This window comes from Aquarana catesbeiana, linkage group LG01 (genome assembly GCF_042186555.1).
Source record: "Aquarana catesbeiana isolate 2022-GZ linkage group LG01, ASM4218655v1, whole genome shotgun sequence".
NCBI classification, from domain to species: Eukaryota; Metazoa; Chordata; class Amphibia; order Anura; family Ranidae; genus Aquarana; species Aquarana catesbeiana.
In genome coordinates, this window is record NC_133324.1 from 150,212,647 (window position 1) to 150,236,356 (window position 23,710).

A 23,710-nucleotide genomic window follows, 5' to 3' on the forward strand; every position below is an offset into this window, starting at 1 on the left:
AAAAAAAAAAAAAAAACCCCTAGCTTGATCTAAGTCAGTGACAGGGTTAGTGTTTGGGTCAAGGTCAGGGTCAAAGGTTAAGGTTAGAGTCAAAGGTCAGGGTCAGTATTTTTTTGGGCGGCAGGATTTTTTTTAAATTAGTATCAGTATCAGTTAGTGTCAGTGTGTTTTAGGTAAAATGAAAAAAAAAAAAAAAGCAAAATGCTCACTGTGTTTCTGGACTGTACTACAGGTACAAACAACAACTAACGAACACATATGTAGTATCGCTGTGATCATCAGGAGCAGGTGAATTTACTGAAGAGCATATACTGTATGTGCTATATCAGAGACTTTGTGTTTAGCCCTTCTTCCTTGCACCACTGAGGGCCTCTGTTCAAATCACAGCCAGGATGCATGCAGTTTGCATTTTCTCCCTGTGCTTGCATAGGTTTCCTCCCACACATTCCAGACATGCGGTTAATTGGCTCTTGTCCAAATTGGCCCTAGTATGTATCTGTATGTATGAATGTGAGATAGGGACCTTTGATTGTAGGCTATTTGAGGGCAGGGACTGATGTGAATGTACAATATGTAAAGCTCTGTGTGATTTATTGGTGCTATATAAATACCTGTAACAAATACTTTTCAGTCCATGAACAGAAATGGGGTGTTTGCACTGTGCAGAAGGTGAGATAGTTAGTTAGCTGACTAAGGAGAGTAGATGCTACAACAAAGGATTAGAGGGGGAAAACAGGTGTGGATAAGGGAAAAAGGAGGAATAAAACCAACAGATTCCTCCATCCACACAAACAAGGTGGAAGGAGGAATCCCCCCACCGGAACATTGTATTCTGACAATGTCACCCACAGCTGTCAGAATACACGAATAAGCGACTGCAGCCACTGACCAACACACGTTTTCTAACATTTACCTTCAACAGAAATTGGCCAAATGATCATCTTCTGTCGGCGGTGCTCACACTGATCAAAATTTGTCCGGTCCCTGCTTTAATGCCCCATAATGTAAATAGAATATACTGATCTTGGCTTTAGTCTGCATTTTACTGTTCGGGGATTACCACAAGAGACAGCCCTAAAACTAGCTGGTTTGGGGCAAAACTGGATGAGCTGACACCATTGAATGAGCTACAGGGAATTTACTACCAAGCCCCTGAGATGAATGGGACCTGAACTGTGTCCATGGTGGCAGGAAGGCTGGTAATTTCTGTACATTACTTCTGTATAACTGATGCCAGCATCTTGTACCTTCGGCATTATTGAAAATGGTAAGTATCATGGGAGATATAGCTAGTACTAGTCACATTCTGTTGGACTTGTTCTGTAGTATGAAAAGCATTTCATAGCAAAACCAAACCATTCTTCAATGGCTAAGGATAATCTTTGACATGTTCTCAACATTACAGGTCCAGTTGAATGGGACTAACTACTTTTACTGCTACTAAAAGATATACCATGACCTGGATAAATGGGTCGTGTAGACTGCGAAGACATGAGTTATAGTTCTGTGGAACTTGCCTGTTGCAGTTTTTTTTCTAACAAATTTAAAGAATTAAACAACCTGTTCTTTTTATCTAAACATACTTTTCTGCCCGAGATACAACCAAGTTAAAAAAGTCCTGTTTATTCAACCTTTTAGCAACAATTCCATTTGTTATAAACCATGGATATTTTTGTCTATGTGACTCACATAAGTCATGCTTTATAGAAATGAGTAAAGCTTTAGGAATGTTAACCGTTGGTATTTCTGAGTTTTACACTTTTTTTTTAACATGTACCAGCCCTTTCTTTAAACATTACCTTATAAAAAATGTCTTGTTCATACTAAAATAGGATGGAGTTCACTTAAATCCATCACAGATGTGGTTTGTTTGAAGGCCAAGTTAATAGTTTCATGGCAGTAACCACTAGGTGGCACACAGTGCCCATATTTATCCTTACTTCCCCTTACAGACCTACCATTCATATAGTAAATAAAGAGCTGTATTATTAATTTATGCCATTGCATCCACTCTACACCTAATATTTGTTTAGCCAGCTGTTTCCTCCAATCCCCCTTTAGCGCCGCTGATTGAAGCCTTAAGTACATTTAGACTTTTTTTTTTTCATCCCAAAGAACATTTTGTTGCCTACAAATTACAAGCTACCTTTTCAAATGAGGCAGTATGTTACAGTAACGAACTGTGGAGTCAGAATGTCTCATTCCAGTGGAATAACAGAAGTTCACAGTATACATATACATACTATTTTTTGCTAAATACAATATCTGTGCTCTTAACACTACCCAGTTCCAAAAAGGGTATAATTTCAAGCACACTAAAATGCATCATGTGCGTAAGAGGTCAACTTTTTTTGAAAAAAAATGTTATTAAGAACAATTGGGGTCTGTTAATTGAGTGGTGCCTTTTGCCTACAGTGTGGTGTACATTGTAAGTTAACCACTGTCACAACTATGACCAAGTGAAAAGAGAGTGTGCGTTTTATTACCCATATTGATTAGGGTTAGCAATGGGTTGGTATGTTAAAGGATACCCTAAACCAAGAGTAAAAATGTAATAAATTGCAGATTACCAGTCATTATATGTGGTGACTAAGGTGTGTTGTTGAACTACTTTTCACTTAATTACTTTTTAAATTTTTAGGGTAACAACATTTTCAGCAAGTACAGACAATACCTGTCGATCTTTCTACAAATGCAGTGTTCTTTTAACTTCCTGTGAGCTGAATTGAAATCTCAATCAATAGTATCTTCCTTCTTTAAACGAATGATTCCCCTATGGAGATGAAGAGAGGAAGATATGTTCGAGGTGACAACCTTCGCTCCCCGCTCCCCCATAAATATAGCAGAGTCAGAGAGTCAGTGAGTGTTGTCCCTCTAAGACAGGATGTGTTTGCCCCCCCCCCCCACTCCGATGCCACATTTGGCACCTTTCAGGGAGGAGTGGGAGCGGGTACATGGTTTTGACAGGTACCCTGCTCCTACTTCTGGCTGCCTTCACTCAGCGGGAAATACAGCCCCCCTCCTCCTTTACCTGCTGACCGGCCATTCACAAAGCACAGCCTGCTTCGCTTATGCACAGTGAAGCCACAAGCTTCCCTTAGCCAAGATGGCAGCGACAGCACCCGAGAGATGGCTTTTCTTTTTTTCTGAAAGAGCCTGAAGCTCCGCTATAACAGGTGAAACTAAAAGAAAAAAAGCCCCCAAAAATTTAAAATGAGTGCAGCCACCTAATCTCAGGACTGGCAAAGGTACATAGTTATAAAGTCTGGTTAAAAGAAGACAAAGGTCCATCTAGTTCAACCAATAAAAGGGAAAAAAATTGTACAATCCTGTATACACAATCCTTTACCCACAGTTGACCCCGAGAAAGGCAAGAAAACACAGCAAAACATGATCCCATTAGCAGGGGAAAAAATACTTCCCGATCAACTTTACTTATAAATGTTAGTAGATAGTTATATTATGTACATTTAGGAAAAAATCCAGGCCTTTTTTAAACAATCTTTTTTAAACAATCTACTAAGCTGGACAGAAATAGTTTTTGAGGGAGTCTATTCCACGCTCTTAGGCCCCTTTCACACTGGGGCGGTGGGGGCGTCGGCAGTACAACGTCGCTATTTTTAGCGCTGCTGTACCGTCGTCCTTGCAGCTGTATTCAGCCGCTAGCGGTGCAGTTTTAACCCCCGCTGGCGGCCGAAAAAGGGTTAAAATCACTCGTACAGCGTGGCTATAGCCGCGGTATTGCCGCGGTATAGCCGCGCTGTCCCATTGATTTCAATGGGCAGGAGCGGTTTAGGAGCGGTGAATACACCGCTCCTTCACCGCTCCAAAGAAGCAGTTTGCAGGACTTTTTTCACCGTCCTGCCAGCGCACCGCTTCAGTGTGAAAGCCCTCAGGCTTTCACACTGAACAAACAGCGGAGGCTGTTTAGGGGCGGTTTGCAGGCGGTATTTTTAGCGCAATACCGCCTGCAAACAGCCCCAGTGTGAAAGGGGTCTAACTGTAAAAAAAAACTTTCCATATTTGGAGGTAAATCTCTTTCCCTCTAGACGTAAAGAGTGCCCCCTTGTCTTCTGTCAAAAAAAACAACAAATGGTAGGGGTTAAGTGGCGCTACCTAATAGTTAAGGGCACGGAATATATGAGAAGGGGTGGGGGGCTGTGCCAAGGGTATACGATGTACTATACCCTAGGTATACGATCAACACCATGCCTCAGCTCCTAGATCGCAGCCTGAAGACCTCAACCCAGTGCCTAGTGTGGGGATACTTCTTGTATATATATATATATGTGTAAGTGTGTGAAGGACACACATCCTGAAGAACCATATGAATAAAATACTATATGGAATAATACATAAATAGAATACTGTATAGAATAAATCCTAAATGAAGGTAGCACAGGGGGTAACCTGGAGGGACATAATAGTATATGTGCGTCAGATACGAGAGATACCAACATAAGAAAGATGTATAGCATATAAATCCTACCAATTGCAGTGATATGCTATACAAATGTGCATATAGTGTGCATCTTCGCAATCAGACAAATAACAAAATGACAACATTCTAAAAATCTAAATCAAAAGATCAAAACACCACCAATAAAGATGTGTATTCAATTATATATATATATATATCTATATATATATATAGATATATATATATCTATATATATATAGATATATATATATATAGATATATATATATATCTATATATATATGTAAAAATTGATAGCTGTCCACATGTAGATATTAATCAAGTTGCTGCATATGGATATAGCAGAAATCATCATGGGTGACTTGAGTGCTTGCAATATGTCTAGGTGACTTATGTGCTCCCCCTCAAGGGTCCCCACTCACCGAATCCTATCACCCCTGCAGGGGTAATATGCATAATTGTTGCACTCTATAGCGCCAGTTCACCAGAGTGTCTGCTATGTAGATCCCAGAAGCATCCCTTTGATTCCAAATAGGATGGGCGTGACCATAAGTATATACCACATAGAAGAAAGAGATTGGCTCTCATAGTGTAGTAAGAGATTATGTTCGTCCGTTTATTAAAAAGTAAATAAAAGCAGCATACATAAAATTCAAGCAGCGTTTAAGTCTATGACCAGCTCTGGGGCTACTGGTGAGCAAGCTGCAGACGAAGCACTAGTGTGAGCCCGAGATATGGAACAGCAGCGGCCCACTGCGTTCCAACCTCTCGAGTTCCCGGAAGTGACGTAGTGTGCGTGGCTCCATCGTACGCGTTTCGTCATAGACGTCCTCAGCCTGATGCATTTTCTAGAGCTCTCCTAGGGGTGCCTTATCAGGGGAGGCGGCAACATTCACTTTTTGACCTAATTTTTATCCTAAGCAAGGGTTTCTTCTTTATTTTAATTATTTTAACCCTTGTCCCCTGTGATGATCTTAAAACGAATAACTGAACACCAAGTTCACTATATGGACCACGTATGTATAGAGAATATATCCAGTTCCTCTATTCTTTCCTCATAGCTGAGCTCCTCCATGCCTCTTATCAGTTTAGCTGCCCCTCTCTGCACTTTCTCCAGTTCCCCAATATCTTTTTTGTGAACTGGTGACTGAACTACATATTCCAGATGAGGTTATACTAATGATTTGTACAGGGGCAAAATGATCTCTCTCTCTCTCTAGAGTCTGTACCCCTCTTAATACAAGAAAGGGCTTTCACACTGGAGCGGTGTGCTAGCAGGATGGGAAAAAAAGTCCTGCTAGCAGCATCTTCACCGCTCCTTCCCATTGAAATCAATGGGGCAGCACGGCTATACTGCCGGCCCAGTGTGAAAGGGGCCTAAACCATGCATGCAAAACTTCATTAAACTAAAAATATAACGCTACTTAAAGTGGCCGCTACATATGTGAGTACCCATGAACCAGGTATGGGTGGTTTCTTTCTACTGTTGTTCAATTACTACTCCATCTTATTGCCCCCTTTTTGCTAGTTGTGCCCCCTTCCTTTATTGCCTAGGAAAATATTTCAAAGTAGTGAAGAGCAAATTGTGTAAATCGGGGATGTCCTTCCATCCTTGGTAAAGTATCTACTGTGAAGGATGGTCCAACAGCACCATTCCACTTGGTGTTTTCTTTTATAAATGCAAGTGTATTTGTAGGGCGGAGATACTGAGGCTAGTACCTGGTTTAAGTTGGCAATGTGCTAATAGGATTTCAAACAAAAATGTGTAAAATTCACAGTACATTCAATGGTTTGACAGATGTTGTTTGAAAGTATTTTAAAATTCCATTTGCTTTTACCATTTGATTTTGGAATAAATGGACTTTACCAAAAGAAAACTACATACACTGTTAGAAATTAATTGATTCAAGAAAAAATTTTCATCCTGCTCCTTAAATTGTTCTCGGCACTGCGAACGTCAATTTGACTTCAATGATGATTAGACAATTGAATAAATGTTCTTTAAATTAAAAAATTTGAAATCCTCTTCTGTATAACCAGCTGTAGACTCCTCTGGTGTGGAAAACCAGTGTGATATGCAATTACTGTGAACCTGTTCCCTATATAACTAATTACTAAATCCTCAGCATCAAAGGTTTCCAGTATACAGTTACTTTACATGCCTTTCATAAGAAATGTCATCTATGTAATAAATAGGGATGGGCTGAACGGACCCCTGTTCGGTTCGCACCTGAACTCGGACCCGAATAAGGAACCCCATTAAAGTCAATGGGACCCAAACGTCAAAAATCAAAAGTGCCCATTTTGAATGCTTATATGCAATTAATTGGGAATACAATGGTTATAGGGGTCCGGGTCCTGCCCTGGGGGACATGTATCAATAAAAAAAACATCATTTGTGAAAAACATCATTTTTAAATGAGCAGTGATTTTTTTATTTTTAAAGTGAAAGCATAAAAATGAAAAAATCCTTCCAATATAGTGCTTGGGGGTCCCCTTAGTCTACCTGTAAAGTGACAGATCTATACCAGGTCTAGAATCTGCTGCAGCAATAATTGCATTTATAAAGCCCAAACAAATGACGTTTTCCCTGCAAGCTGCCTTTATTTTGCTCAGCAACAGCTGGGGACCCAGTGTGTATGATGAGGCCACAATGTAGTGCACTGGGAACAAGATTAGAAATTTTTTGGATACATTCTATTGTCACTCTGACTTTGGATAGATGTAACGGGTGCTTAAAAATTGGTCTTTGGGTGTTGGTGGCGCCTTCCCACTATAACCCTATAGAGGTAATCTTTATGAAAGCAAGAATTGGCCTTGCTGTAAAAAAATGCAATGATATGCACCTGTAAAACAGGTGCAGAAAAATTGGTCTTTGGGTGTTGGTGGCGCCTTCCCACCGTAAACCCTATAGAGGTACTCTTGATGAAAGCAAGAATTGGCCTTGCTGTAAAAAATTGCATCATCATTACCACTGGAGGCAACTTGGCAATATGCTGCGGCTGGGGGAGCATGAATGCCAATTTGTCTACCAGTGTTCTCCCCTCTCTCCAGGCTCATGTTCCTGTCATCCTCAGCCTCAGAACCAACATCTGAATCCAGTAATGGCTGGGCATCATCAAGAAGCAAGTGGCTGATGCTGTGGTCAAATAACTCAGCTGACTCCTCCATGGCTGATGTTGGGGCTATGGCAGGAATAGATGTGGACAAAGAGGCAGGTTTATCCACTCTGGCAACTGCAGGGGACTGCACACTTGTCTCTGCTTGCGTGACAGAGGATGAGGAGGATGAGGAAGGTTTAGAGGTTCAGTCCACTACCTCCTCTGCACGCTGTGGCTGGATAGCACGGGCAAACTCACTAAACAGAGGAAATGATGCCCTGCCTGAGGACTGGCAACCACTTCCACATTTGCCTGTGGACACATTTGTTGCTGGCCCCCTTACAGTGCCAAGGGAACGTCTGCCTCTCCTTGTTGTCCTCCCAGACATTATTGGGAGGGAGGGGGTGGTGATTATAAGCAAATATAAAGAAGAAGTGGAAATCTGTATGTAGATGCACTTTAATCAATGCAAAGTAGTGTTTGGTGCACTTTAATTTGAGTACTCACACTACACAGACACACTTCACGGATACACTATAATATACTGCAATATAATGCGCCAAATGTACAGTGACGCACAGAACTATATGGCATTAAACTTGCAGTAACACACACAGAAATAAATGGAGTTAAACTTGCAGTAACGCACAAAACTATATGGCGTTAAACTGCCAATAACGCACACAGAACTATTTGGTGTTAAACCCGCAGTAATGCACACAAAACTATATGGCATTAAACTGGCAATAACGCACACAGAACTATATGGCGTTAACCTCCCTGGTGGTATGATTATGTCAGATTTTTGCTGCTCAAAGTGGTACAATATTTTGCATGGAAATTTGGCGTTTTATATTGTAGGCCTGTAATTCTTAGGAACAACACACTTAAATCTGTCCAAACAAGAGTCTAGTAGACATTCCGGGTATGGTAAAGTTTGAAACACAAAATCATAAATTATAACATAATAAATAACTATAAATAAATATAACAAATAATAATATAATAATAATAAAACATATTCAATAATGTAATCAAATCAAAAACACTGAAATTTGCTCAGTTGCAGAATTGTCGCTGTCATTACTTTCAGTGTTCAATGACGAAATTTCCCCACAAATCACTATCGCTCAATTCTGCAAGTGATTCTAATTTATTATTGCTGTTTTCTAGCTGGTCTAAAACCACTTTTGATGTAAAGGGACATTTTTTTGGTTGCTATGGACAATCTCCAGTTTCCAGGCAGAAACAACAGTATTTATAATATAAAACTGCATGCAGGGTACTGGATAAACCACTAGGGACAAAGGGGATGTGAAATAATGTGTCACAGTAACGTAATCTGTAAGATTACAGTGTACTGTATGTGCAATGTGTTTTTCACTTTTTGAATTTGGCACCGTGCCCCGTCCCAGTGCGTCCCAACGCTCACAGGGAATGGAGCCTGACACAGTGATGAGTGCTGTGTGAGCGGAGACACGGCTCGCACACACAGCGGGAGGACATCGCAGGATCCTGGGGACTAGGTAAGTAACTTTGCCTGGAACTTGTGATGCGATCCCGAGTGTGGCTCGGGGTTACCGCTTTTGGTACTGAAAATTCACCCCGAGCCACACTCGGGAATACCACCAGGGAGGTTAAACTGGCAGTAGCGCACACAAAACTATATTGCATTAAACTGGCAGTAACGCACACAGAAGTAAATGGCGTTAAACTGGCAGTAATGCAATCAAATAGACGGTGTTCAACCATCACTACACTGAAGCTATCTGAACTGTCCCTACTCTAGCTATACACTAATGATAAGATTACTGACACGGTCTCACTACACTACAGTGAAACTATCTGAGCTGTCCCTACTCTAGCTGCACACTATGCAAAGCTGAATGATGGTCCTCCTCACTACACTCACACTATCCCTAGACTGACACTAAACTAATATTCTGCACTGACAATTGAAGCAAAATAGCACAGTATAGCACACTAACTAACTGTTCTATCTCTCTCCAAGACGAAATCACACTGAAAATGGCTGCCATTGAAAGAATACTTTTATACTGTGGGGTAGGAATGAGCCATGATTGGATAAAGTCATGCTGACAGTGTCCAATCATGACTCTGACAGTGCTCTGTGCCCTGATTGGCTGAAGCAGTGAAAGCTTCAGCCAATCAGGGCACAGAGCACTGTCAGAGTCATGATTGGACACTGTCAGCATGACTTTATCCAATCATGCAATGCACTGTTCAGCAACGCAATGCATTGTGGTCGGTTTGGGGGGCCGAACAAACGGTTGAACGACCCGTTTGTTCGGCTGTTCGCTGAACATCCGAACAACGAAAGTTCAGCCCAAACTTATGCTCGGACTAAACTGTTCGCCCATCTCTAGTAATAAATATCATGGCATGAACTATCGTCCTTTGTTGTATGTGACAACAAAGCCAATCAAAAGCTTGTGCTGCTTGCTGGCAAATGTGAAACACAGTGAATTAAAGAATGTTCTGTGCCAATAAATAAGTTCTCATGAATACTAATGAATGCTAATAAATAATATTTGTGCAGAGATGGTTTATTCATATTCATTCAGATGCATACAAATGTACGTACACAGAGAACAATAAATTCAGCATACAGTACATGGAACCTTATGAGCGCTATGTTATGTATAATAGAGCATTGGAGATGATTTACTGAAGGAGTCATTTTTTGCATGGTCTAGGAAATATTTTTTGTGCTTATGTGATAGGTACCCTTTAACATGATGTGTGAAACACCTTTGGCCTACAATTAACAGCTATACATAATAGGAATAAGCTGAGTTTCTACTGGTTCAGACTTTCTCAACTCTGACACACTGAAGAGGGAAAACAAATAAATGAAACACACAGCAACCACACAAAAATTCATTAACGGTTCCTGACTATTCAAGATTTTGTTTTCTGGATAGATGTAGCAATGTGTCTTTCATATATAGCAGGGCAGGCAACCTTGGTAATCCAACTGTTTGGAACTGTAAGGCCCATCATGAGGCATTGCACATTTCTGACTTCCACAGGTATGATTTCCAGAGGAAGAGGCGTTATGAGATTTGAAGTTTTAGCTCAGCTGGAGTGCCAAGGTTACCTACTCCTAATATAGAGGAATAATAATAGAGTTAGTTGGACAGCTTAATAACTCATTCTAGAAGCCCATGCTCTTGGAGACACAACATTAGATTGTAAGCTCTTCTGAGCAGGGCCCTCTTAATCCTCTTGTATTTTATTGTATTGTAACTGTATTGTCTCCTTTTATATTGTAAAGCACTGTGTAAACTGTTGGCGCTATATAAATCCTGTATAATGATAATAACAAGTGCATAGGAGATGGTCTTTTGTGCAAATTAAAAGGCAACATTGAAAAATCACAGATCCTTTAAATAACATGCTTGGGGATGCCTTAAAGATGCACAAGAAGTTACAGAACATCACTTAAGGCAAATTGGTAAATAGTCCTTTAAAAAATACATTAAAAAGAAACATGGGGGAAAATGGTGTGGGGTTACCCTTAAAATTTCATATAGACCATTTTCCAGACCAAGAGATACAAAGCGCTAATATAGTGTAATATGTTTATTAAAACTGTACCGCTTAAAAATGCAAGTACAATATATGCTCACATTTTATTGTGCCCATGAATTGGCACTATAATGAAAAGCTTGGGTAGTTTTACTAAGCCCAGCCACTCTGCTCAAACCTGGAGTCGGCATGAAGCCGGCAGAAGTGACTTACCCTGGCCACTAGACGTGCTGCCTAAAACGTGTTTTCGTCAATCTGACATCACATGAAAAGACTATCACATGAATGTTTTGGACTTATTTGAAGTTTATTTAGTTAAGAAGTTTATTTAGTTAAGAAATGCAGATGCTTTTTGAAAATTTGATTTAGATGTTTTCATACTTATATTTAATACTGTACTGTATATATGTAGTGCCCCCTATTGAGGTTTTATGCATCTTGGAAGGCCATGAAAAGGAGGGCAGAGAGCATACACCCCCTCTTATCAGGTCACATGCTTTTCAACACTGGGAGGGTAACCATCTTTTTACATAGTTACATAGTTACATAGTAGGTGAGGTTGAAAAAAGACACACGTCCATCAAATCCAACCTATGTGTGTGATTATATGTCAGTATCACATTGTATATCCCTGTATGTTGCGATCATTCAGGTGCTTATCTAATAGTTTTTTGAAGCTATCGATGCTCCCCACTGAGATCACCGCCTGTGGAAGGGAATTCCACATCCTTGCCGCTCTTATATTAAAGAACCCTCTATGTAGTTTATGGTTAAACCTCTTTTCTTCTAATTTTAACGAGTGGCCATGTGTCTTGTTAAACTCCCTTCCGCGAAAAAGTTTTATACCTATTGTGGGGTCACCAGTACGGTATTTGTAAATTGAAATTATATCCCCTCTCGAGCGTCTCTTCTCCAGAGAGAATAAGTTCAGTGCTCACAACCTTTCCTCATAACTAATATCCTGCGGAACCTTTATTAGCTTAGTTGCCCTTCTTTGTACTCGCTCCATTTCCAGTACATCCTTCCTGAGGACTGGTGCCCGGAACTGGACAGAATACTTGCATAGGTGCGGCCGGACAAGAGTCTTGTAGGGTGGGAGAAATATCTCTTTATCCTTGGAGTTAATCCCCTTTTTAATGCATGCCAATATTCTGTTTCCTTTGTTAGCAGCAGCTTGGCATTGCATGCCATTGCTGAGCCTATCATCTACTAGGACCCCCAGGTCCTTTTCCATCCTAGATTCCCCCAGAGGTTCTACGCCCAGTGTATAGATTGCATTCATATTTTTGCCACCCAAATGCATTATTTTACATTTTTCTACATTAAACCTCATTTACCATGTAGTTGCCCACCCCATTAGTTTGTTCAGATCTTTTTGCAAGGTTTCCACATCCTGCGGAGAAGTTATTGCCCTGCTTAGCTTAGTATCGTCTGCAAATACAGGGATTGAACTGTTTACCCCATCCTCCAGGTCATTTATGACCAAAATAAATAGGATTGGTCTCAGCACAGAACCCTGAGTGAAAGCTCCCCCCAAAAATTCAAAAACAAATAAAGATTCCTGTGTTAAATTTTTTTATTGCCATTCTTTAATTGTTTTTTACCTGTCACAAAAACCCATCGTCTGTAAATTCTGTCCTGCTGCTACAACGACCCGAGGACCAACAGTCTTGGCCCACCGCAGCTTTTGTTCGTAAACAAACCAAACAGTGGATGCTGAGTCACGTAATTGACCAAATATGGTCATGATCATTTTGGGCCAATGTCGTCACCCAAGATCCTTGGCTGGTTTGTGTATAAACAGAAGCTGGCTGGGGATCTGTCATTTAGCAATGGTAGTGTTAAACCACTAAAATTTTAAATCCCTGGCCAATTTGCCTACAATTTGCTTACAAACAATAGCCAAGAATTTGCGCAATCCAACTGGCCAAATATGGCTAGTTTGTTTGACTGTGAATAGCCTAGTTTCAGGTCAAACTCATGTTTAATACAAACTCAAAGCCCTACCCCTATTTCGCACTGTGAGGAGCTCACAGTGTGCAGTGAAATCAAAATAAGTAATTTCACTAGAGGGGGAGCCTGCTGAAATTGGAAATAAAGGAAAGACTGGAGTTCTGCTTTAAAAAGCAAACACAATTACTGTAAAGAGGCATTTACCTCTAAATGAAAAGTCCTCATTGCAGTAGAGCACCACTGCCCCCTTTTTAGCTATGGCTTGTAAAGTGTGTAAACAGTAAACAGTGTAGAAAACAGCCCTGCATTTCAGGTTTACATCCTTTTTCAAGTAGGAGTCACAAAGAAAGTCCCCTGTGCCAATCCTCATTGTATTTAAGCACTAGTAGCCTGAGATAACCAAACAGGGTTTAAATTGCATCACGGGCATTATTATAGAGATCCCCCCATACATTAAAGTATTAAAGCTCTGCATACTCCTGCTAAACAAATCTACTGGTTAGCCACCCAAAAAATGGCGACTAGAACTTTTATTATGAAACATAGGGTGTACCATTTTTTACCAAAAACTGGAAGAGTGCAACAAAAGCATGATCAGTTCCAGTTACCTATATGTAAATCTAAAATGGAAAAGGATGGTCTCAAGGCTTATCACCATGTAGCGAAGTCCTTGATGGCCAGCCAGACTATTCACAGCAACATAGGCAAGAATGGGTAGAGCAATCAACCCTCTTCTCTATTCTAGCTACCCAAAAGTAAAATGTCTAATGTTAAACTTGGTGGACATGTGTGGGCAATCTTTATAATAAAATACTGCCTCCTTGGATGGGATGTAGACTTTGAGCCAGTTCCTGAACGTGTTTGTGTTGAAATTATATGCTTATAAATTTCAACACAAACGTGTTTGTGTTGAAATTTATAAGCATATATTTTCAAAATACAAATCGCTGCCTGAGGCCTCACATTCTGACCCCACATCTTTATAAGCCCTGATGAAGGAGGAGATGTCTGGTCCCTGAACTGCGTTGGCTTTTGTGTTGCTTGTAATAATACATACTCGTACATTTTTGTGTGGAGCTTTAATTTTCCAGAGTCAAATGTAAATGTCCGGGTGGCTGGGACACATCACACCCACCTAGGCAAGGATTCAGCAGGTGAACAAATTCAAAATTAAAAAATGTTATTTAACATTAAAAAAATGATGCAACTGGAAATGGCAATGACAGCATGTTATAAGTAATTAAATGTACTTTATATTTTTTTCCAGCAATCCATCAATGACCAAATAGATCTTCTTACTGACATATCACCTATAATATGATTCATATGGTTATAAATGAACTCATCAGACAAACTCACTGTGAAGAACTAAATTCAATAACTTGTTTGAAATTGTTACATTCTTGATAATAAAGAAGTACATGTGTTTTTCTATGCACCATTTGCTACATCGTAAAATGTGCATTACAAGTGTATTGTTTTACAATGTACTTTATCCTCTAGATTATGTGCACCATGGTTTGAATTATCTGTAAATTTTGTTTCACTAAGAAAATAAATAATGCCGTTTTATGTCACGTTGGATCAATATTCTCCAACACTCTCAAAATGGATTATTGCATTCTTTTTTTTAAAGACCCAGTTTCCTGTGCCAGGAATACACTCAAAGGTCTGTTTGAGTAAATGACATCATATTGGAACGTGTACAGACACTTTCCATGCTGAAAATTCCCATATGGATTGGCCCCTCTGTGTATTATTCTAGTGACGGTAATGCACAATCAAGAGCAATCTGAGACATATCGCATTTACAAAACTTATTGTATCAGGTCCAACCACAGCAAACAGTTCTATGAGCAATTACATGTTAATATCCCAAGGAAATAAAATGCCCAGGGTTGGAAAATGCTTTACATTAATTCATTACATTTACATACTCTTTTTTTTTTTTTTTACAGTGATTTACTAATATTTACACAGATTCTTTTTCACTAACAAATACAGATTTTGTTCTGATTTAGTGAACACTTGTTTACTTAAAAGAGCCAATCAGGTTCAAGAAAACCTTTGCTTGGGGAAGTGCCCGGGCTGCTGCTGCTAACCTCTACTTGTCTCATGGCTAGTTGCCTGGCTGTCATACTCATTCATTCACTGAAGCCATTGGACAAAGATGACAGCTAGACAACAAGAATTTTTAGGTAGAAGTCAGCAATGTGGGTCCATTCATTTCTCTCAGTACATGTTTCCTTTAAGTAAAATTGCGTTTAAAGGAGCTTTCCACTTTCCACTGGCTGCACTGACATTCAGGGCAATAGATATGGGGGTGATGACAGTCTTGTGCTATTGAGCATTTAATGTGTTACTAAGCCCACAACAGTAAAATCAGTTTGTATATTTAGTAAAGCATGCTTGTTATACTCACTGTAGAACCTAAGGGGTTAATCTTCTGCATTGTGTAAAATGGCTGTTTGATCCTGTCTTCTCTGATCCTCCCCTTCTTTTACAGTCCCTGATTCATCTGCTGATAGTACAGAGCCTTGTAGTCACTCTGCACATGCTTAGTTTGGTGTGTATTACTAGAGAGTTTTTTTTTTGCATGTGCATGTGATCAGCACAGGGCCAATCAGCACTGTCCAGACAGAGGGTCAGGGGTCCGGCAGCCTCAGAGGACACTGAGAGGAGAATAAAACTTCTCCTACAAGCTTTAACCAGACACTGATATAGGTGACAAGACTGCTATATACTGCTGCTGAGAAAATGTATTTAGCAGCTTATATATACAAAAATAATTGCATTTCTATGTTCTGTGTATAGTGGGAGACCAGATATAGTAAATGCAGGGTCCTGGGTTTAGTAACACTTAAGTAATTTCTGGCTACCACTAGGAAATTCAGTAGTGCATGCTTAGGGAGGCTATAAAGGCTTTGTGAGCTCTTTTTTCCCCAAGCTGTGGCCTGGGGAGGTGTGTACAAGTGTTTGTATTTTATAGGCCTGAGAACTGTTTGGGGCCTGGCACAGAATTCCTCAAGATGACCTGCCTGGTTGAGGAGGGTACAGCTTACAAGATGGTAGAGCCCGATGGACATCTTTTCAGAGGGAGATCGTTGTCTGTCCTTACAGTATCCTGGCACTCTGCACTCTGGTGGCCTGTTGCTAAAAGAGACCTCTACTGTACCCCTCTCTCCCTGTGATCAGGAGGAATACAAATCTGGAAAAAAGACTAAAGTGCCTGGCACCCTTTTTGTCGTGTCTATCTTAACTGTGGCCATGGATCCATCCTGGGGAAATGCTAGCCCTCTCCCTGTGCTGAAAGTAAGTGCACCCCCTCTTCCATTCATGCAGGAGGCACAGATTTAAAAAAAAATAACAAACATGTCATCCTTGTCTGCTCTGTGTAATGGTTTTGCACAGAGCAGCCCAGTCCTCCTCTTATTGGATGCCTTGCCAGCACCCCTGGATCCTCCCCTTGCCGAGTGCCCCTATAGTAAGCTTCTTACTATGGGGGCACTAGTCCATGCTCGCTCCCAAGCTGGCTCTGTGTGTCCATATGACACAAAGTGCGCGGCTCAGCCCCATCTCTCCTCACTGGCTGTGATTGACAGCAGCGGGAGCCAATGGCTCCCGCTGCTGTGCCTGAGCCAATGAGGAGAGACAGAGCCGAGAGAGCGCCCCTACTTTTGTGCACATGGCTGGATCAAGATCGGGCTCAGGTAAATATTTATGGTGGACCAGGGGGGATGGGGGGAGCTGCTTGCAGAAGTTTTTTTCTCTTAATGCATAGCATGCATTAAGGTAAAAAACCTTCTGCCTTTAGAACCACTTTAAATTTCCTGTTGCGTTCTAGTTCGTGTCTGAGTCTCGAGTGTGGATATTTGCCTCTGTTTTTCCTGGTGAATATGAGGAAAAAAATAGGGATAATCTAAAATTTGTCATTCTCACTAGAACATGAACAGAAGGGAAATTTTCCAACAGACACACTTGTTCTGGTGACAACTGTCTAACAGGAAATTTCCCTTACTATTAATAGATTTCTTCTCACTTCAGTTGTGTCTAAAGTACAGGAAGTAAAAGGGAAACTCCTCAAACAAAGATGGCAACAAAAAGCGTCATAGAGGTTTTAACAATTTCCTCCTCAATCCAAAGTGAGAACTTTAAAATGAAAAGTATGTGAATATGAAAAAAGGACACTTACACTAAAATCTCATTTGCTTTATATAACTTTAATTTAAAATTATGTTTTTAATTAACTTGATATAAATATAGATGTTGTTCTTGATGCTATATGCATGTGTGTTGCCTGTGTACTCTTTTTATTTTTTATTTTTCCCTTTTTTTAACTATTTTGACAAGGAAACAGCCATGCTGGTTGTGACCATTATACATGGGCGACCTTACTGCTTTCTAAAGGCCTCAGTGAGGCATCACATGACTGTATGGTTATCTCTATGTCTAAAAGCAGATGCCTATGCAACTTTAAAAGAAGCAAGCCCCCAAAAAATAACAATTGTTACAAATTTGAACATCTTTATTATTCACATTTCATATGAAAATACTAAAAGCAGACAATAGAAAACATTTAAAAAGATATATGTGTCTTAGTATGAGATACCATACACTGCGTTAAACATTAAACTGATTCTTTCTCTCGACACGTTTCATGAAACGTTTACTTCTTCAGGATATAAGTGAGTTTCAAGTTGATAGGCAACATACATTAGACACAAAAACAGTCAAAAACATTTTAGGATGAAATCATCTCTTAGATAGGGGCAGGTGCCTGAATGAGACCTTCTTCCCCAGGAGCAGTGGGTGTGACAGACCGCCAATTGGAGGGTGCACTAGATTAATAGGAAGGCCAAATGAGAATAATGGTAAGGGATGGTAACCTGTTCAATAGGCCCCCAAAAAAGACAGAAAAAACTCTATACATGATGTTCGTGGTCACTGATGGCTGCATAGCTTCCCCTCATCCCCTCCTGCTGCTTGTAATAGCAATCAAGCAGCTATTCAGCATTACGATTGCTATTACAAGAGAGCCGACTGCCGGCTCTAAAAAACAATACCAGGGTAATGGCTACAGTTGCAGACATCATCTCAGTATAACCATCGAAAGTCCAGCGATGTACAGGTGCATCGCTGTACATCGCTGGGTGGGAAGTGATTATTAGTCCCATGGGAACCTGCTTTTAGATAAAGAGATTTTCATATTTGGGTCTCACCCTCAACTATGCACCCAAGCCAAAAAATCGTATGCCTGCATGGTTGATTACTCAGTTAGGGATCTATACAAACATCCGATCCCCACTTGTTCTGGTGCCAGGATACTGACTCTGGACCCAGAAGAGGTCACAGGATAGTCGCTAAATCGCCATTTTTCTGCCTGCTGTATTCATAATTTCTCTATTATGCTTGATTACAAACTTTCACAGTTTACACAGTTACATTTGTATCTTCATGATTTTGAAAAGGTCAAAGGTGTTTTTAAGTTTAATTAAAAAGTAGACTCTTTCTTCATGTCTCCAACCACCTTAATAAACTAGAGCAGTATTCCCATATGAATGCTCAATAGCTTCTGTCCATTCAGACACCCCAGTGCTCATAAAGTGCCATTATATTTGAGCTGCAGTACCGGTATTCATCTGTAGGGGTTGGAGTTCACATATATTGTATATCTATGCCCTTGCCAAAAGCTTCACTTCTGGCAGAGAACCTCTAAATGACTCATGGAAGATTCTCAGTCAGGGGGTCACTTTTATATTACAATGGAAAATCCCTGTAGCAAGGCTGGGTGTTCTGGTTTAAAACACCTCCTCTGACCCCCCATGTAAATCCTATATCTTTAGGAGGCAGTCAGCTTAAAATAAAATACAGCAGACCCTATAGATAGCGTTTTTTTTGTCATTCAGGATTTTAAAATAAGAACAACAGAATGGGGGAGATTTACTAAAACCGGTGCACACAGAATCTGATGCAGCTGTGCATAGTAACCAATCAGCTTCAAGGTTTTATTGTCAAAGCCTAATTGAACAAGCTGAAGTTAGAAGCTGATTGGTTACTATGCACAGCTGCACCAGATTTTGTGTGCAACAGTTTTAGTAAATCTCCCTCATGTCTAATGTCCATGAAGTCCATCTATCAGTACGTGCAAAACTACAGATGGAGAATATTACATTAAAGGAACATCCCCATCCTCATAGTACATATATTTTTGGGTTGATTTACGAAAGAAGTAGAGGCTGTTCACTTAGTAATGTGAGTGTTAATAAATAAGATAAACCTGTGTTTACTTAGAATACCCAATAATGTGTGAAAGAATGAAAAAAAAGAAGAAAAGTGAAAATAGCGTCATTGCCATTTACTAAGCATAGTGAAAATTGCAAAGTGAACAGTCTCTACTTCTTTAAATAATCAACCTCAATATTTATTAGGATTTAATTTAGACTAAGGCTTTATTAAAACGATCATATGGGTATTTTCTGTATGGAATGCAGGTTCTTGCAGGCAGAGCTAGCAGAAAATTCAGTGTAAAATTTGCATCAAAATAACTTGTGTTTAGACGTGTTTAGGTGCATTTAGATACGTACAGTGTTTAGACACATACAGTTCTTCTAATGATATGTGTCTAATCGTATGAGTTTGCACAAGTTTATGCACCTACATATGTAAGATCTGCAGATCTGTGCAGCCTTGGACGCAGCTGTGTTTTACTTTTTTTTTTGTATGCCGATCAATTTTACTTGTAGTTGCAGCTGTGTGTATGGCCCCCTTTCTTACTATAGTGCTGCATTTAGATACATAAAAAACTGTATGCTCTAAGCATGGAATTTTAGACACTTGTGTGAATAAGTCCCAATAGACATCTGCACACATAATTCAAACAATTGCATTACATTTTAGGAAGACCTATACCTGTTTGTCTAGGTACACTTGTACATACACAGATACATATAACTGTATATGTAATACAATCTCCTACTTGAGGTTAAAAAATGATTTAGATAAAATAAATGTAAAGAAAGACTGCAGCTTCCATATGGCAAATGTTTCACAATACGCTACTACCTAGATGATTCCTGTACAGGTGAGGCATTCAACCGGCTATCAGGTTAACCACAGAATAGTAAAAACTATAAAAATTATCAGACGTGCCCCTCCACCTACACATCTTATAGCCAAAATAATGCCGAATTGAAAACCAGAATACACCTGCCTTTACATATTCAACAGGTACACAGAGCACTGCCGTGACCCTGCTAGGGAGTATTAATAGCCGGTGTCCATGACCATAGACATTCAATACTGTGCTAAGTGTTCAACACAGCAGCAGGTACAGGATAACCATCCAGCACCTTTAGCCCTGGAAAAGTTACCTGTACAGGTGAGAATATATACGTCAGACTATTCAAATACCAAGTGCTATAAATACATCTAAACTGAGAAATGTGCATAAAAGAAGCCAGTAAAACTTCTCAAAAGTTTTCTCTGTGACTTTACTATTAGCTGCTGATGAGCTGATGACTTGAAGTACAGTATAAAGTAGATGGAAATATTGCAAAAGTTTTACCTTGTTAACTTGGTTTTATGTCCTGACAGTGGGTTTGTGGCTCTCTGGATGGCAGAGGTCCTGATCCTGGGCAGGCGAAGCTATCTTCTCATCGAGCAGAAAGGGAAAGTAACACGTCATAAGCAAGTACGCCTTCTCAGATGTGAGCCCAGCATTCAGCCTGTCCAGCTCCTCTGACTCTTCAGTGCTGAGGACAGCAGCAACACGGTGGAGTCTGTGTGTTCCCTGTGTGTGCAACACACCCACTGACTCCGCCACCTTCAGCACAGACTGCTACAGAAGGCTCCTTTATGCACCTTTGTGCTGCCAGCAAGTGATCCCACTAGACCTGATTACTTCACAGAAAACTGTCCTGTAACTCCACTTTACCAATGGAAACCACAACTCTGAAGCAGGCTGCTCTCTGTCACTGTTACCATCAAGGCAGCAAGTGTTTAACCCTTTCGTGACCAGTGTTCGTTGACGCTTAGATGACCGAGTTTAACGACATCAATATGCGTCCATTAACTTAAGTATAACTTTAAGACTATAAGTCTGTTAGCGTAACTATAACTCTGACTATGAGTCTGTTAACTTGATTATAACTCTATGACTACAGGTCCCTTAATGTGACTATAACTCTATGACTATGCATCTGTAACTTGACTATATCTCTATGACTACAAGTCCATTAACCTAACTATAACTTTGACTATGAGTCTGTTAACTTGACTATAACTGTAAAGAATAAAAACAGATGGCGCACTGGCCTAGTGCATTATCCAACAAGAATTTATTAAAAATGATAAGATAAAATCAAACTACTCACAAGTGTAGGTAGTACGCTTGCACATCAGGCCACTACAAGTGGCTACAAACTCCCGACTTTTCGAAATCTCTAGCTCAAGGAGGACCTCACCAGGGTCCCTGTGACTACAAGTCCAATAACGTGATTATAACTCTGACTATGAGTTTGTTAACTTGACTATAACTCTACGACTATGCATCTATTAACTTGACCATAAGTCTATGATGGCTATGCCTTCTTTAACTTGCCTATATCCCTATAACTGTAAGTCTGTTAACTTGACTATAACTCTTTAACTATGCATCCATTAACTTGAGTCTAATTTCATGGCAAGTCTAACTTGACTGCTAACACTGACTATGCCTCCATTAACTTGACTAAATCATCAGTTTGATGGTGAGATCAAAGAACTACGAGTGCGTGCTGCTGGTTGCACTACTAGTGCATCCCTAGTTCTCTACTGCAATGTTAATTAACCAGTATGATACCCAAGATCCCAAAAAGTGCATTGCGGTCACAAAGTGGTTAACTGTTCAGCGTAGGCTGTTTCACAGAACTGTATAGCCTTCACATACAGTATATATAGTGCATGTAGAGCTTGGGTGAAGTATTAGTGGGTGGGGTTGGGGATTCATATACACTGTGGGCCAAAATTAGAAGCAGATGGGAAGAGGACGGGGGCAGAGAAGCACGAGAAAGGAGAGAAGATGGCAGACTTAGCCATGGATGAGGACAAGCAGCCACCAACCAAAGCCCAGAACAAGTCAGCATTATACAACCAGGGAGCATATTGGGACCATTGATGCTTGCTGCTGGTCTCAGGAAAACGGTTTTCTTGGATAGGAAATAGCTTCATATTTCAATAACAGAGCGACTTTTGATGAAGGGGAGTCTGTGCACCTCAGCCAGTTTAAGAAAAGAAGGAGGTGGAAAGTGAGGAGACCTGGCAACAAGTGGGCACATTTTATAGAAGAAAATAGAAAAAGGCGGGCAGTGGCTGCAAAAATATGCTGCGTACACTGGGCTAGTGTGAAGAATGAGGAAAAAGGATTTATACACTGTTATTTTTATTATCACAGGATTATTTCATTGCTGAGGCTGCAGATTCATGTGTGGACCCCTCATCTCTCATAGGAGAATATATATATATATATATATATATATATATATATATATACACAGTGTAATATATATATGTGCATTTTTAAACTTCAATGGTATGCAGTTGCCAACATTTAAAATCAATTTGAAGTTGGCCATACCTGTTACAATCTCATTGTACAATCTCATTTAGATTTAGCAAAACTGTGTTATATATGGGTCTAGCTGTCCATTTAAGTTATCTCTGGCCCCAGTACTACATGGTTATTGGTAGGTATAAAGGAGAATGTACTATCAGATTGTAACATGTATGAGCAGCATAAAGTTTAGCTCCAGACAGAAAAACTTTCATTTCAAATGTATGTCCACCTTTATAGAAAAAAATGAAAGGGTGAACTAACACCGTACACCTGCCCCCTCCCCAACCCCCCTCTCCTTCCCAGGAACTAATGATATTTGCCTCCATGGGTGATGAGCTGTAAGTGCACACACAGCAGGTGCAGTGATCTGGGGATTTAAAAACCCCTGCTCTATTCCCTCTTCTTTCTGCAGTACTTCTGGGATGGATCAAAATGATTCTGAGTGGTCAGCAGAGGGGGAGAGCATAACTCTGATCTATCCCAGAAGTGCTGCAGAAAGAAGAGAGAGAAGGGCAAGGATTTTACATCCCTGAGCTGCACCTGCTGCATGGACACTGACAGCTCATCACCCTCGAAGGTAAGTACAGTGGAGACCTGGTGTGGGTGGGGGCAGTATATGGTGTTAGTTCACTTTTTGTTTTTTCTGAAAAGGTGAACTAACCCTTTAAATATACTCTCCAGTATTCAATAGTATATACATCCACTTTGTGTCCACCAAATGCAAACCCAGTTATTACCTTTTAAAAGTAGCAGAGACAGTATCACTGTGCTGTACAAATCCTATGCAGAGAACAGAGCTGTTAGAGCGCTAAACAGTTCCATCAGAGATTGTGACATCACCGCCCCACTGTTGGAAACGGGTCACAGGACTGCAAAACGAATTGCACTCCTGTTACCCATAGGAGAAGCCCAGCCAAACAAGCTCAGGCTGGACTTCTCCTTTAAAGCGGAACCATACTCACCTTCTATCCAGCACTGCAGTCTCCCAGAGCACCCGGCCCCCCACCATTATCTCTGGCCAGATCGGCTTCCGAGTACCAATCTTCGGCCATTTTCATTGGCCCAACCGAGAT

General features: G+C 40.3%; 1 protein-coding gene across 1 annotated transcript in view; it reads right to left on the reverse strand.

Annotated features, from left to right (window-relative positions):
* The window catches only part of HAPLN1 (hyaluronan and proteoglycan link protein 1), a 209,064-nt gene extending 187,770 nt beyond the window's left edge, over positions 1 to 21,294 (reverse strand). The window contains exon 1 of the mRNA XM_073624463.1: positions 20,610 to 21,294. The gene's annotated coding sequence lies outside the window, so the exon portion shown is untranslated. The remainder of the gene's footprint in view (positions 1 to 20,609) is intronic.
* Positions 21,295 to 23,710: the final 2,416 nt, after the last annotated feature.